Source organism: Neophocaena asiaeorientalis, unplaced genomic scaffold, assembly GCF_003031525.2.
Source record: "Neophocaena asiaeorientalis asiaeorientalis breed wild unplaced genomic scaffold, Neophocaena_asiaeorientalis_V1.1 scaffold91, whole genome shotgun sequence".
In the NCBI taxonomy this organism is placed as follows: Eukaryota; Metazoa; Chordata; class Mammalia; order Artiodactyla; family Phocoenidae; genus Neophocaena; species Neophocaena asiaeorientalis.
In genome coordinates, this window is record NW_020173198.1 from 5,563,276 (window position 1) to 5,576,426 (window position 13,151).

General features: G+C 46.2%; 1 protein-coding gene across 4 annotated transcripts in view; it reads right to left on the reverse strand.

Moving 5' to 3' along the window:
- Positions 1-13,151, reverse strand: part of PRKCB (protein kinase C beta) — a 311,334-nt gene that overhangs the window by 130,421 nt on the left and 167,762 nt on the right. The gene's annotated exons all lie outside the window — the stretch shown is intronic.

Sequence of the window (13,151 nt, forward strand, 5' to 3'; positions counted from 1 at the left end):
GGAACTGGGGGTGGGAGAGGGGACGCTGCTTTCTATCAGAGGCTCTTCAATGCACACGGGGTTTTTAAACTCTGTACCTAAACGAGTTTGATAATACCATTAAATAAAAAGTTTTAAATGTATTAATCACAGCTTTTTACTTTCTGTGTTTCTGATGCTTTGACATCTGGGGCCTTGCTGACCCCAGAAAGACTGCGCTTCCCACGGCTAGCCAATTCCTAGAGATAATAAAATCAGCTGCAAGTGTATCTTTCAGAAGCAAAGCAGCCAATCCAGAGCCCATGCCTCCAGCCATCTCCTTTATGGAGCTCTTACACTCCAGGCCACTATTCCCCTGCACTAATCACACCAGGGCTGGACACCCAGAGACAGTCCCTTCTCTCTAGAACCCGCTGATGTTAGTGAGGGGACACACAGCTCTGTCATGTGGTGTTTGAAATTGTGGTTTGTGGCTTAGGGATTAGATAGCAAATGGCTGAAGGAGTTGGGGCAGCTTCACCTGGGAACTGAAGGATTCTGGGGCCCCCCCAAGAACGGTCTTCAAGTGAGTAAGAAGCTGTCAGCACACCTGTACTGGGTGACCCAAGAGATGATACTAGCAGAAGCTTCACGAGGTTAATATACCCTTTGGTAGCCCGACGTGCGCGGCTTACTGGACTCCCAACCAACTGCACCCTGCCTGCCTGGACCACTCACTGCTCCTCCTCTGATCTCCCAGCACACCGTTCCCATCCCCAGCTTCTCCAAGCTTGTGTAAGGTCAAATTCCTCCAGTAAATCCCTTGTTCCATTGTCTGCTTGGTGACTTTGATTCTCTGAATGATACGGGAGGCTTGCAAGGCCCAGCATCCATCCAGGTGGGAAGCTGGTTTTCCCATGAAGACCTGTTCCTCCCAGAAGCTCAAACCACCTTGTATCCTGATGTTTCCCCGTGTAACCTGAACGCCTTTTTATTTTTAAGTGAAAATGCTTTCTCAAGATACTGCTGTGAACTCTATTCTATCCCTCTCCCTCTCACCTTCTGGATGCCCTCAGTTCCACCAACTTGAGCACCCAGGGAGGCAGGATGGGGTAGAGGTTAGGCACACAGGCTCTGGAATCAGCCCGGCTTTGAACCGTAGATCTGCCACTTCGTGACTGTGCAACTTTAAATGAATTACTTAACCTCTCCAAGCTGCAGTGTCTTCACCTGAACAATGGGGGTGAAACCTCAAAGGCTGGAGGTGAGCACGACATGCGATGCTTCCCTTAAAGCCCCTGGCACACAGTAAGTGCTTAGTACATGTTGGCTGCATATATAAGCGGAACAGTGTCTTAAAGTGGCAGGCTTAGCAACCAGGTCCTCTGAACTCCTCAGCTGGGCAGGTACCCCCTCTCGGGCCATTTCAGGGGAGCCAAATGCCTCACTTCCTCATCAAAGAGGCAGCTTAAGTGTTGTAAGTTTTCCAGGACATATGGTACCCAGGAGGGTAGTAACAAGACAGAAAACAACAGCTGGCATTTATCCGGGGTGCCTCTGACCCCTCTCTCTGCCTGCCCATTACAGTCTCCAAGACGCTGAACTTCTCACCCAAGAAACCATGTCCTGAAAACATGCCACTTTGGGAGGAAATAAAAAGCTCACTAAACAGGAAACTCCAAATTTGGCAAATGCAGCAAAAATCAGCCAGGGAACTTGGAAAGGGTTGGGTAAACCACGCCGACCAGACTAGCGGCAAATACGTATGGCGCCCCGAGCATGTCCCAGGTGGTGGTCTAAACGCTTGTACGCACAGCCTGTGGGATTCCCACAGCCACATGGTTCTGAGGTGGGTACTTCCACCACCTTCACCTTGTCCTCCTGAGCCAGCCAGGTATTCCTTACCTTCCAAGCAGGAAGGGAGAGCCCTTGGCCCTACCACAGTGAGGTCTGAAGAGAAGGCTTTCCCCATTGGTCCACCTCTCACAACCTAGGAACTCAGCCAGCCTCTTGCGCAGGTCGTGGCCAACGAAGCCAGCCTTTCTGCAAACAGGCAGGCAGACCTGAAGGACTGGCATCATATCAGCCTCACAGCCCAGCAAATACTGGCTCGAACGCTCCTGGAGGAGAAAAATGGGCGAGCGGGGGGTACTGGGAAAACGGAGCCCTGGGAAGCAACGTCTCCATCAGCGCAAGGCAGCCGGGCCCTGTACCCACTTCCTCCTCGGTGGCCTGGGGAGAATCACTCTAACAGCGGAAGTGGTGCTTGTGCGTCCGCGGCACGGCCGGAACACAGGAAGTGTTTCAGAAAAGGGAGATGCTGCTGGTGTTACCCCCACCCCCAAGGAGGGACAGAGGTGGTGTTCAAGAGCCTCGTGCTCTGGGACCGACATGGGTTCACGTCCCAGCTCCACCCCTTCGGAGCTGTGGCACTGGAGCAAGTCATAAACCTCCCTCTCTGTGCCTCAGTGTCGTCACCTGTAAAATGGATGTGATATTAGTAACTCTCCCACAGGGCTATTGATAGGATTACATGAGAACACTGGGGAAGCGCTAGCCCTCGGCCTTATTTTATTTCCTTCATAACCTTTATCACATAAAAAAGGATTCTCTTTGCTCAGTGGTCGTCTCCCATCATCAGAAAGAACACAGATGTTCATTGCAGCTCTATTTACAATAACCAGGACATGGAAGCAACCTAAGTGTCCATCAACAGATGAATGGATAAAGAAGATGTGGCACATATATACAATGGAATATTACTCAGCCATAAAAATAAACAAAATTGAGTTATTTGTAGTGAGGTGGATGGACCTAGAGTCTGTCATACAGAGTGAAGTAAGTCAGAAAGAGAAAAACAAATACCGTATGCTAACACATATACATGGAATCTAAGGAAAAAAAAAAAGGTCATGAAGAAACTAGGGGCAGGACAAGAATAAAGACACAGACCTACTAGAGAATGGACTTGAGGACATGGGGAGGGGGAAGGGTAAACTGGGATGAAGTGAGAGAGTGGCGTGGACATATAGACACTACCAAACGTGAAATAGATAGCTAGTGGAAAGCAGCCACATAGCACAGGGAGATCAGCTCGGTGCTTTCTGACCACCTAGAGGGGTGGGATAGGGAGGGAGGGAGGGAGACGCAAGAGGGAGGAGATATGGCGATGATATATGTATACGTATAGCTGATTCAATTTGTTATAAAGCAGAAACTAACCCACCATTGTAAAGCAATTATCCTCCAATAAAGATGTTAAAAAAAAAAAAAAGAAAGAAAGAACACAGGACACAAGAGCAGGCGTGGTCTTGTTCATGATGGTAAGGTGCCTGGCACACAGGACGCACCTGACGAGTGTTTGCTGAAGAAGTAGAGGAAGCAGGATTCGAACCCAGGCCTGACCCCAAAGCCCTTGCACAAGCTCTGGGATCTCAGACTATATTGGCCTGTATATTGGACTACACTGTACAGACTTGCCTCAAGTCAGTGAGAAAAGCAGGTGAAGCTAGTGACTGAAAAGCAAGGTGTGCCTTCTCCCCCTGCGGCAGGAGACAAAGGCACAGCAGAGAAGGGCTCTGGTCATTTTCCATGAGCCAGGGGCTCCGTGCTGCGTGAGGACTACTTCAGGGGACGTGGGGAGGTTCAGGCAGTCGACAAAAGGGGATTCTGGCCCCTGAGATACTAAGACCAAAGCTTCACGACAGGCGAAATGTCATGGCCAAGGTGGGCTGGGAGGCACACACCACCCAGCCTCCACCTGTGGCCGTCCCTGCAGAAGCAGAGCAGGTAAAGCCTGCCATCTAGTGGACGAGGTGCATCCCGTTTCACTGAGATTGTCTGCCAGCAAGGGGTACGGGATTTTAAAGTGCACACAGAGAGAGACCTTCAAGACGGCAGAGGAGTGAGACGTGGAGATCACCTTCCTCCCCACAAATACATCATAAATACATCTACACGTGGAACAACTCCTACTGAATGCTGGCAGAAGACCTCAGACCTCCCAAAAGGCAAGGAACTCCCCACGTACCTGCGTAGGGTACACAGAAGCCCCACACACCCAATTTGATTCAACGTTTTCAACAACTGCATAATACCTCATAAAATGGATATTAGCCCAATTAGGCTGATTCCAATTCTTTGCCACTGCAAAGAAAACATCAATAAACATGCTTATTCCGGATGTTATTTCCTTTGATGCTAGTGATTTATTTCAATAGGATAGATTCCCAAAAGGGAAATTTGAGAGTCAAAGTGTGTATATGTATATAGTTTTTAATAGATATTGTGGAACCACTTCCCCCAAAGGCGGTAACAAGTCACAGCCCTGCAGGTCCTGGCAGGGCCCCCACCAGTGCCATTCAGCACACATTTTGCAGCAATGACTGCGTACCCAGCACATCTCGAGGTTTGGGTGCCTCAGACAGCGGTCTGGGCTTGACAGTTCTCACAATACTTAAACACTCAGGGAACAAGAAAAGGAAAACTGGGTAGAAAGACTTTAGCTCCCTCCATCTTCTCAAGTCAACTCCACCTCCTTCAGTGTCCACACACCAACTACCACCTCCCAAGTCAAAAGGCTTCCCGTGAAGGGTGGGCAGGGGACTCTTGCCCTGGCCTCAGCGGTGTGCAGACAACTATCTATAATGCATTGAGAAAGATGGTTAGAGTTCCATAGGTAGAGATAGGATTTAACTCAACTTCATTACAAAAACACTAAAGAGAAGCAAAATAACATGGGTGCCTTGCTAAGTTTAAGGGGATGTGCTCTCCAGTGAGTACACAATGAAGTGGTTTGAACAAATCTATTTTACTACATTACAATTCACACCCCCCCCCAAATTTAACAACTATCAAGTGTAATATAATCTAAAAGATCTTAGGTTCCCTGGCGCCCTAATTCGCAGAGTCCGCGGGGGTGCAGGGCATGCGTGTCGGCATACATGGGGATTGCTCTGAGAATGGTGTTCACAGCTTTCACCAGATCCTCAACGGCAGCTGTGACATCAGAAAAAGAGGGTTGGGCTCTCCTGGTGGCGCAGTGGTTGAGAGTCCACCTGCCGATGCAAGGGACACGGGTTCGTGCCCCTGTCCGGGAAGATCCCACATGCCGCGGAGCGGCTGGGCCCGTGAGCCATGGCTGCTGAGCCTGCGCGTCCGGAGCCTGTGCTCCGCAACAGGAGAGGCCACAACAGTGAGAGGCCCATGTACGGAAAAAAAAAAAAGAGGGTTAATGTGATAGGAGATAGGGTAATACACCTGTCAAAACTTAGCCATTGTACACTGAAGATGTGTGCATTTCACGGTATGTAAATTGTACCTCACAAGTTTAAAGAAATTGTAAATACGTTTTGAATTCTTGTTGATGATGTGTGCAGGCTGAAGTGTTTAGGGGGAACTGAATTGATGTCTTCAATCTACTTTGAAATGTGTCAAAATAAGACAAACTGATGGATGGAGAGCGAGATGGATGGACACGTGATTAAGCAAATGTTAAGGGCAGGATCTAGGTGGCGGATAAACAATTGTTCACTGTAAAATTCTTTCCACTTTGCTGTATGCTGGACATTTTTCATAATAAAATGTTGGGGGGAAAATACTAACCAGTAGTATAATAAAGGAGGGGGAAATCCACAAGAACTGGGTCCTATCCCCACTCTAGGATGTGTGGCCTTGAGAAGTTATTCCTTTTTCTGGGCCCCCGTGACTCACCTGTTTAACGGTGGGGAGAAGGGGATAACTGTTGCTGTGATACCTTCCATTACGGACAGCGATGGTGTTGTGGTTTCACTTTGTTCTGCAAGATCTGGGCATCTTGTGAAAGAGATTCTTATATATAAAATAGATAACTAATAAGGACCTACTGTAGAGCGCGAGAATACTCAATACTCCATAATGACCTACATGAGAAAAGAATCTAAAAAAGCAGATATATGTATATGCATAACTGATTCACTTTGCTGTACAGCAGAAACTAACAAAACATTGTAAATCAACTATACTCCAATTTAAAAAATTTTAAAAAGATTTTGGGGGGAGGAATGGCTTTGAATGCAAAGCCTGCCCCCTAGTGGACCCTAGTGGCCTAGCTTGTCTTTTTTTTTTTTTTATTAATATTTTTTTTTTTTTTTATTAATATTTTTTTTTTTTTTTATTAATATTTTTTTTTTTTTTTATTAATATTTTTTTTTTTTTTTATTAATATTTTTTTTTTTTTTTATTAATATTTTTTTTTTTTTTTATTAATATTTTTTTTTTTTTTTATTAATATTTTTTTTTTTTTTTATTAATATTTTTTTTTTTTTTTAATTGAAGTATTGTTGATTATCTTTTTGAATTATAGTTTTGTCCTGATATACACCCAGGAGTGGGATTGCTGGATAGCTTGTGGTCATTTTATATCCCTGCAACTGATGCATGGCTGGGTAGTATTTTGAGATATTAATCCGTCTGGGTTTTTCTTCATTACATTTCCTTTTTCTTCCCTCCTTCCCTTTCCCCTTAAATCAGAGAGCTAAGCAATTATACCCCAGTAAAGATGTTTAAAAAAAAATAAAATCAGAGAGCTAGCTCGGGGAAGGATGTGACAGGCCAAAAAGCAGAAATAGTCTTCAGGTCACTCTGGCTCTGTGTCCCAAATTCCCAAATCTCTGAGGTTTTAAAGAGGAAATGGACAGAGCGTGTCTGAAAAAAAAACTCGAAGGGCAGTGAATGTAACCTGACAAGAAGGAAATTCTCCACGGCAAACAAAAGGAAGAAAGATGAGAAAAAATTCCAAGAGTCCTAGGGAATTGCCAAGACCCTAGGTTGTGATGTTTGTCCAGGAAAAGAGATTTGTCTTGCCCCCTGTTGTATCCCAATGGTCTAGAACATGCCTGACAAACAATGGAAATTCAATCCCTATTGTTGAATGAATAAGTGAATGATTGGCAGAGTGAGTGAACAGATTCTACAGGAGCTTATAACTAGAACGTAGGGAAGGGAAGTCACACTCAGCAGCTAACAGCCTCCCTCAACCCCTGCCATTTTTCCAGCCTCCAGGCTTTTGTGCACCATTTTCCCTCTGCCTGGAATGCAGCATCGTGGTGAGACCGAGGGCCATCGAGCTGAACTGCCTGGGTTTACATACGAGCCTCACCACTTACTGTGCAACTCTGGGAAAGTTAGTTAACCAGCCCTGTGCCTCAGTTTCCTCACAGGTAAAATGGGGATGATAATAATACCTACGACAGGGGATTGTTCTGAAGATCAATGAGTTGATCTGCGTAAAGCTCCTGGCGTGTAATAAGAACTCAATAAACAGAGCGGATACGTTCTTATTTACCCTGACACAAAGCTTGCTCCACCCAGATAACTCCTATACATCTTACAGACTCAACTCAGCCATGGCTTCCTTCAGGAAGCTTCAGGTGCCCCCTCTGAGGGTTCCCATGGTACCATCACACCATCTGCCACATTGCAATATAATTATCTATGTTTATCTCTCCCACTAAGCTGTGAGCTCCCCGAGGGCAAAGATGAGATCTCATTTGTCAATGGATACAACCTGGCAGTCAGGCCCTTCCTGAATGAATGAATGAATGAATGAACATCTGTGCTTACTGAGCCCATCTCACCTTCCTACCTATAACGTGTCACCTTTCTCACACTGTAAACACATAAACACCAAACTACCCCCACCTCCCACCTCATCCCTCAGGTACACCATACCCAGGCCTGCCCTCTGCTCTTCTGGTCTTGTCCTGCCCTATTGGTTATGGAAGGAAGATACCCAAGTAGAAGGGCCCTCATTGGTTTCCTTGAACTCTTCCCCCCTTGTTAGGGTCTCCGTGATGGGCAGAACCTTTTCTACCTTGAAACAGTTCTTTACATAACAAGAGGGGCTTCTTTGAGCCCTCAACATCAGTTTCCTTTCTCCTAAGAATGCTTTTAAAACTTCTTTTGGAACCTAGTGTACAGGTGGATGCAATCCTCAGCCTTTCCCAATAGCCCATCAAGGATTTATGTTCCTCTGGTGCTCTTCTGCTTTTGATGTGTGGATGTCAGATCTTGGGAAGGATTTAAATACAAAGTATTGGGAGTTCCTAAGTCTTTCTGGGAGATGCTTCAGTCTGAGAAGGTTGTGTACAACATAATACATTGTAAGAACACCGAATGGGTGTCCCAAAGAGAAACATCCAAAACATTGCTCCTCTGCTATTTTTAAGAACAGCCCCAATTTTTGTGAGATAGAACTATGGATATGGTTAAGGATTTGCAGACTGCTGCAATGTAGATGGAAATGTTAATAATGGGATATTAGTTGCTATGTTAATAGGGAGATACTGAATTGAAAAGGGGTATTTTATATACAAGGACATGGGCTTCATAACCTCCAGGAGCATTTTACGACTTCGATCAGGGCTTCTGATTGCACTGCCTCCCATCCATGGTAACACAGGGCGTCATGAGGTCCACATGATTTCCTATGATTCTACAAGTCCCACTGTTCTGTGTCTTTTCTACATTATCCAGGGAATGAGGGTAGTTACGGCTCCAAAGGGCGAGTCCCAGTCCCAGTAATACCTGCTGCTGACCTTGGACCTGGTCCTTCGGATTTTCTGCGTGGTCTCCTTCTTTAAGGATGACGGTGTGAATTGGATTATCTGCTGAAATTTAGCTCCTCGCTGTGGAAGGCACTGATGTGGGGATCATCTGTGAGTTCTGGTATCCATCAGGATCCTCTAGTGGTATCTCCTTCACACATATATCGACTGATCCCACAAATATTTAGTGATGTCATCACACTAGGTGCTGGGATACAGTGGTGAGTCAAGACAGACACTGCCCTGCCCTCACCGAGCTTAAAGCCCAGAGGGAGAGGCAGACACTAATCAGCCCAACATAAAACCACAACTGACACAAGTTCAAGTTCAGGATACCATGAACGTCTACAATAAAGGGAGGTCCAGGGAAGCTTCCTTGATTGTAAGAATGAGCTGAGACCTACAGGAAGAGGAAGAGTAAACTGCTGAAAGAAGATAAAAGGGCAAACACTCCAGATGGAGGGGAGAGAGTATGCAGATGTCCTATGGTGGGTGGCAGCCTGGAGGGGATGAAGGATTAAAGAAAAGCAAGGAGACAGAGAATAGATAATGAGATTACCACGTCACAGTTAGTCTGTGCTAAGAGCAATGAGAAACCAGTGATGAGCTTTTTCAAGAAAGAGAACTGATTGGATTTCCCGTCTGAGTTTGACCTGCAAGACCCCTGACAGCAGATATAAAGCCAGGATGTCATGAGCCAGAGATGAGGAAACCTTCAGATCTTTCAGAAGCACCTGTAGCCTGGTGCCTCTGGAGATGGTGGGATTTCACAGAGTATGTGGCATCCTGGGCTGCTGAGTGGCAAAAGTACCAACACGGGGCGGGCCTCTACGGTCTGAACGACGTGGGGCGATTCAACACCACAGGTCACGTTTGGCCTCACACTGCTGGGAAGGGCTCTCTTCTCTCTGATCTGTCTGGCTGAGATCAAGGAGGAGGGCCTGGAGTCCCAACAACGAGACCAGAAGGATGCTTGGGAGATCAGAGTATACCCAGGAGACCCAGACCCTGCCAGCTCCCCTCCACTCGGGCACCAGCTCCCGGCTACCGTGAGTGTTGGCTGTTAATGGCTCACAGTTGCCCCATGTCCAGATAGCTGCCCTCAGTCTCACAGAAGCCATGGATTCTGGGAGGTACCATCCCACTTTCAATCCCAGTAGCCTGGAGCAAAGACTGACCGTCTTAGCCAGCCCAGGCTGCGGAAATAAAATACCTCAGGCTGGGTTACTTAAACAACAGATGTTTATTTCTCACAGCTCTGGAGGCAGGAAGTCCAATATCAAGGTGCAGGCCAATTCGGTTCCTGGTGAGAGCCCTCTTCCTGGCTTGCAGGTGGCCACCTTCTTGCTGTGCCCTCATGTGGCCATAAAGCCACCAAGCCCATAATAAGAACCCCACCTTCATCTAACTCTAATTATCTCCCAAAGGCCCCATCCCCAAACACCATTTCACTGGGTTAGGGCTTCCACATGTGAATTTTAAGGGGACACAATTCAGCCCATAGCAGTGTCTGACCCTAACAGAACAGCCCTCTTGCCTTGAGGGGGGACTGACCCTGTGCTATAATCTGTGGTCCAGGACTAAATGGGATCCAGCTATAGCTGGTCTTCAATGGAGAACACACTCTCACTCAGCTTTTCCCTGCTCTAGCCTCACTCCTTATCTTATGAGCAGCCCCAGTAAATCACTTGAACAAAAATCTCCATCTCGGCTCTGTGTTTAGAGAACTGCAGTCAAAGCATCAGGTTCTTCTATCATCAGTCAATCAACGATCCCACACCAGGTACTGACCGTGCCTGGAACGGTGAGGAGGCAAGAGCAGGGCACAGTGACCTGCAGACAGGAGGCCCAGGGGCTCATCCTGCTCTGCACGAGACATCAGGCAAGTTGTCCAACCTCACCGAGTCTTAGTTTCCCCTTCCGTATGTTGGCAACACCACTATCTCCATTGGATGAGCCAGTACCAAAGCACTTGGGAAACCACAAAGTGCTCTTAGTATATTGGTAGCTATTCAGCTAGTGCTAGCAGAACCCTGAACATGCAGATATTCTGTCCTTAACTTTAAGGGAGTCCTAACTATTCTTCCTTCCCCTTGTTATGGGTTGAATTGTATCCCCTAAAACATGTGTTCAAGTCCTAATCCCAATACGTATGAATGTGACCTTGTTTGGAGATAAGGTCTTTGCAGATGTAACCAAGCCAAGATGAGGTCACACCAGATTAGGGTGGCCCTAATCCAATGCCTGGAGTCCTTAGAAGAAGAGGAAATTTGGACGCCAAGACACACAGGGAAGAATGCCATGTGATGATGGAAGCAGAGATTGGAGGGATGCAGCTACAGGCCAAGGAGCCCCAAAGACTGACGGCAACTACCAGAAACTAAGAGAGAGGCATGGAACTGACTTTCCCTCAGAGTCCTCCTGAAGGAACCAACCTTGCCGGCACTTTGATTTCAGACTTCTAGCCTCCAGCCTCCAGAACTGTGACTGAATAAATATCTGTTGTTTGAAGCCACCCAGTTTGTGGTACTTTGTTACAGAAGCTCTAGGAAACAAATATACCACACCCTCATTGGGATTGCCTGAAAATCATCAGCTTGTGATCAAGATATAAGACAGTGTATCTGTGATTGAGGGGGAAGACTTTGACCTCGAATTGGAAGAGACGTTGTATTGTACCACGTGAAACAAAGTGCCCAAGAAACACACCTAAGAGGTAATGCAGCTAAACCACAGAGGGAATAAATAAGGTATGGGGGGAGAGTTAGTGCAGGGAACTAAACCAAAAAGTAACCTAGTATATCACAATAGTGAACAGACCTAGGTGATGTCGTGTGTGACTCTCTAAGCCTGTTTTCTGATAGAACGATACTACTACTTAGCTCACTAGAGTTAACTGAAAATTTTTAAACACAATATTGCCAAAAGTGCTTTGCAGAGCGATTAACACACTTAAAAACTCAAATGTTAGCTACTTTTGATGTAGCTAACTGGATGATGATGACAATTACAAATGGTGTGAGCTCTCAGAAGCACAACTTCCTGAGCCTCAGTATCTTCATTCATAAAACAAGTATAATAGATATTTCACAAGGCTGTTTTGAGCATTGAAAGAGATAACATGTAAGTCTTTTCTATTTAATTGAAATATCATTGACATCTAACACTGTGTAAGTTTAAGATGTACGGATGTGTTGATTTGATACATTTGTATATTACAATATGATTACATCCCTGGCATTAGCTAACACCTCTGTCACCTCCAATAATTATTTCTTTTTTGTGGTAGGAACAATGGATGGACCTTGAGAGCATTATGCTGTGGTCTGGTTTTGAGCGCTGTGCATTCAATGGGTTCCTTGAAGGTTGGCTGGCCCTAGTAACATCTGAGCCAGTGTAGTTCCTAGAGAATAACAGTAGAGAGCAGCAGGGTCTCATTTTTGCCCCTCCAGCCCAGGAAGCTTAGACAGTGGGGAAACCAGCTTTTCGTGAGGCTTTTCCTCCTCGGGGGAGCCTCGAGCATTTCACTGGGAAGAAGTCATGTCAGCCATTGCCTTCCTTTCAGAGGAAAAAACAATTCAACGGAATACACGTTCCATAAGAGCCCACTGGGTGTCATGAACCTCAGTTTAAAACAGGGATTATATTTTACAGGGCTATCTTTCAACTTTTATGTGGTGTTAGGCTCAGTGCTTCAGAGCTGCTGAACCATTCCAGGGCCTCAGACCAATTTTTGCAAAATCAATCCCTTCTATGATCAATTTCCTAAGATATCAAGTCAAAAAACCTTGTTTAAATTAACAAATTGTATATTCTAAGAAGTTTGACACAAGCCTCTGGGGGAGAATTCCTTCAAAGTTCTAGTCCCATTCTGGGGACTTCCCTGGCGCTCCAGTGATTGAGACTCCGTGCTTCCAATGCAGGGGGTGAGGGTTTGGTCCCTGGTCAGGGAACTAGGATTCCACATGCCGCACGGCGTGGCCAAAAAATATATTAAAAATAAAATAATAATAATAAGATAAGATAAATTTAAAAAAACAAAGTCTTAGTCCCATTCTGGTCCAGTTCATTGCCGCATTTACCATAGCTTTATGGCTGAGCAGTTACCCATCCAGCACAGACAGATTTCCATTTTGTTTGCGCTGCCCATGTCAGCGCCAAGCATTTTGTGAATGCTCCATTAGGAGGGACAGACACCATGCTGCACTTCTCATAAGAGGCTGTATTATCCCTCTTTCTTATTACTATGAAGTATTTCAGAAGTGCGAAAAATAGGGAGAATACCAGAACAGGGACCAGTGAGGCCGCCGTCAGGTTTAAGAAAGAAATACTTCAAATACATGGAAAGCCCCCAGGGACGTACAGTGCCATAAAATTAAGGTGTTCAGCATTTTGTCTGCTCTACTGGCTCCTTTGAGGTCTTCGAGAAAAGTAATGTACTGCTGGTGTCCCAGCTCTAAGCTCCAGCGTACCAGAGGTGCTGAGAGCTTCACCCTGCGGGGATGCAGTCTCTAAGGATGCCTACGGCGGGGATGGGCTGTAATGGGGGCCAGCGGCGGGGGGAGAGGGGAGGAAGGCAGTGTGTCACCGCACCTCTCGCCCCGCCCC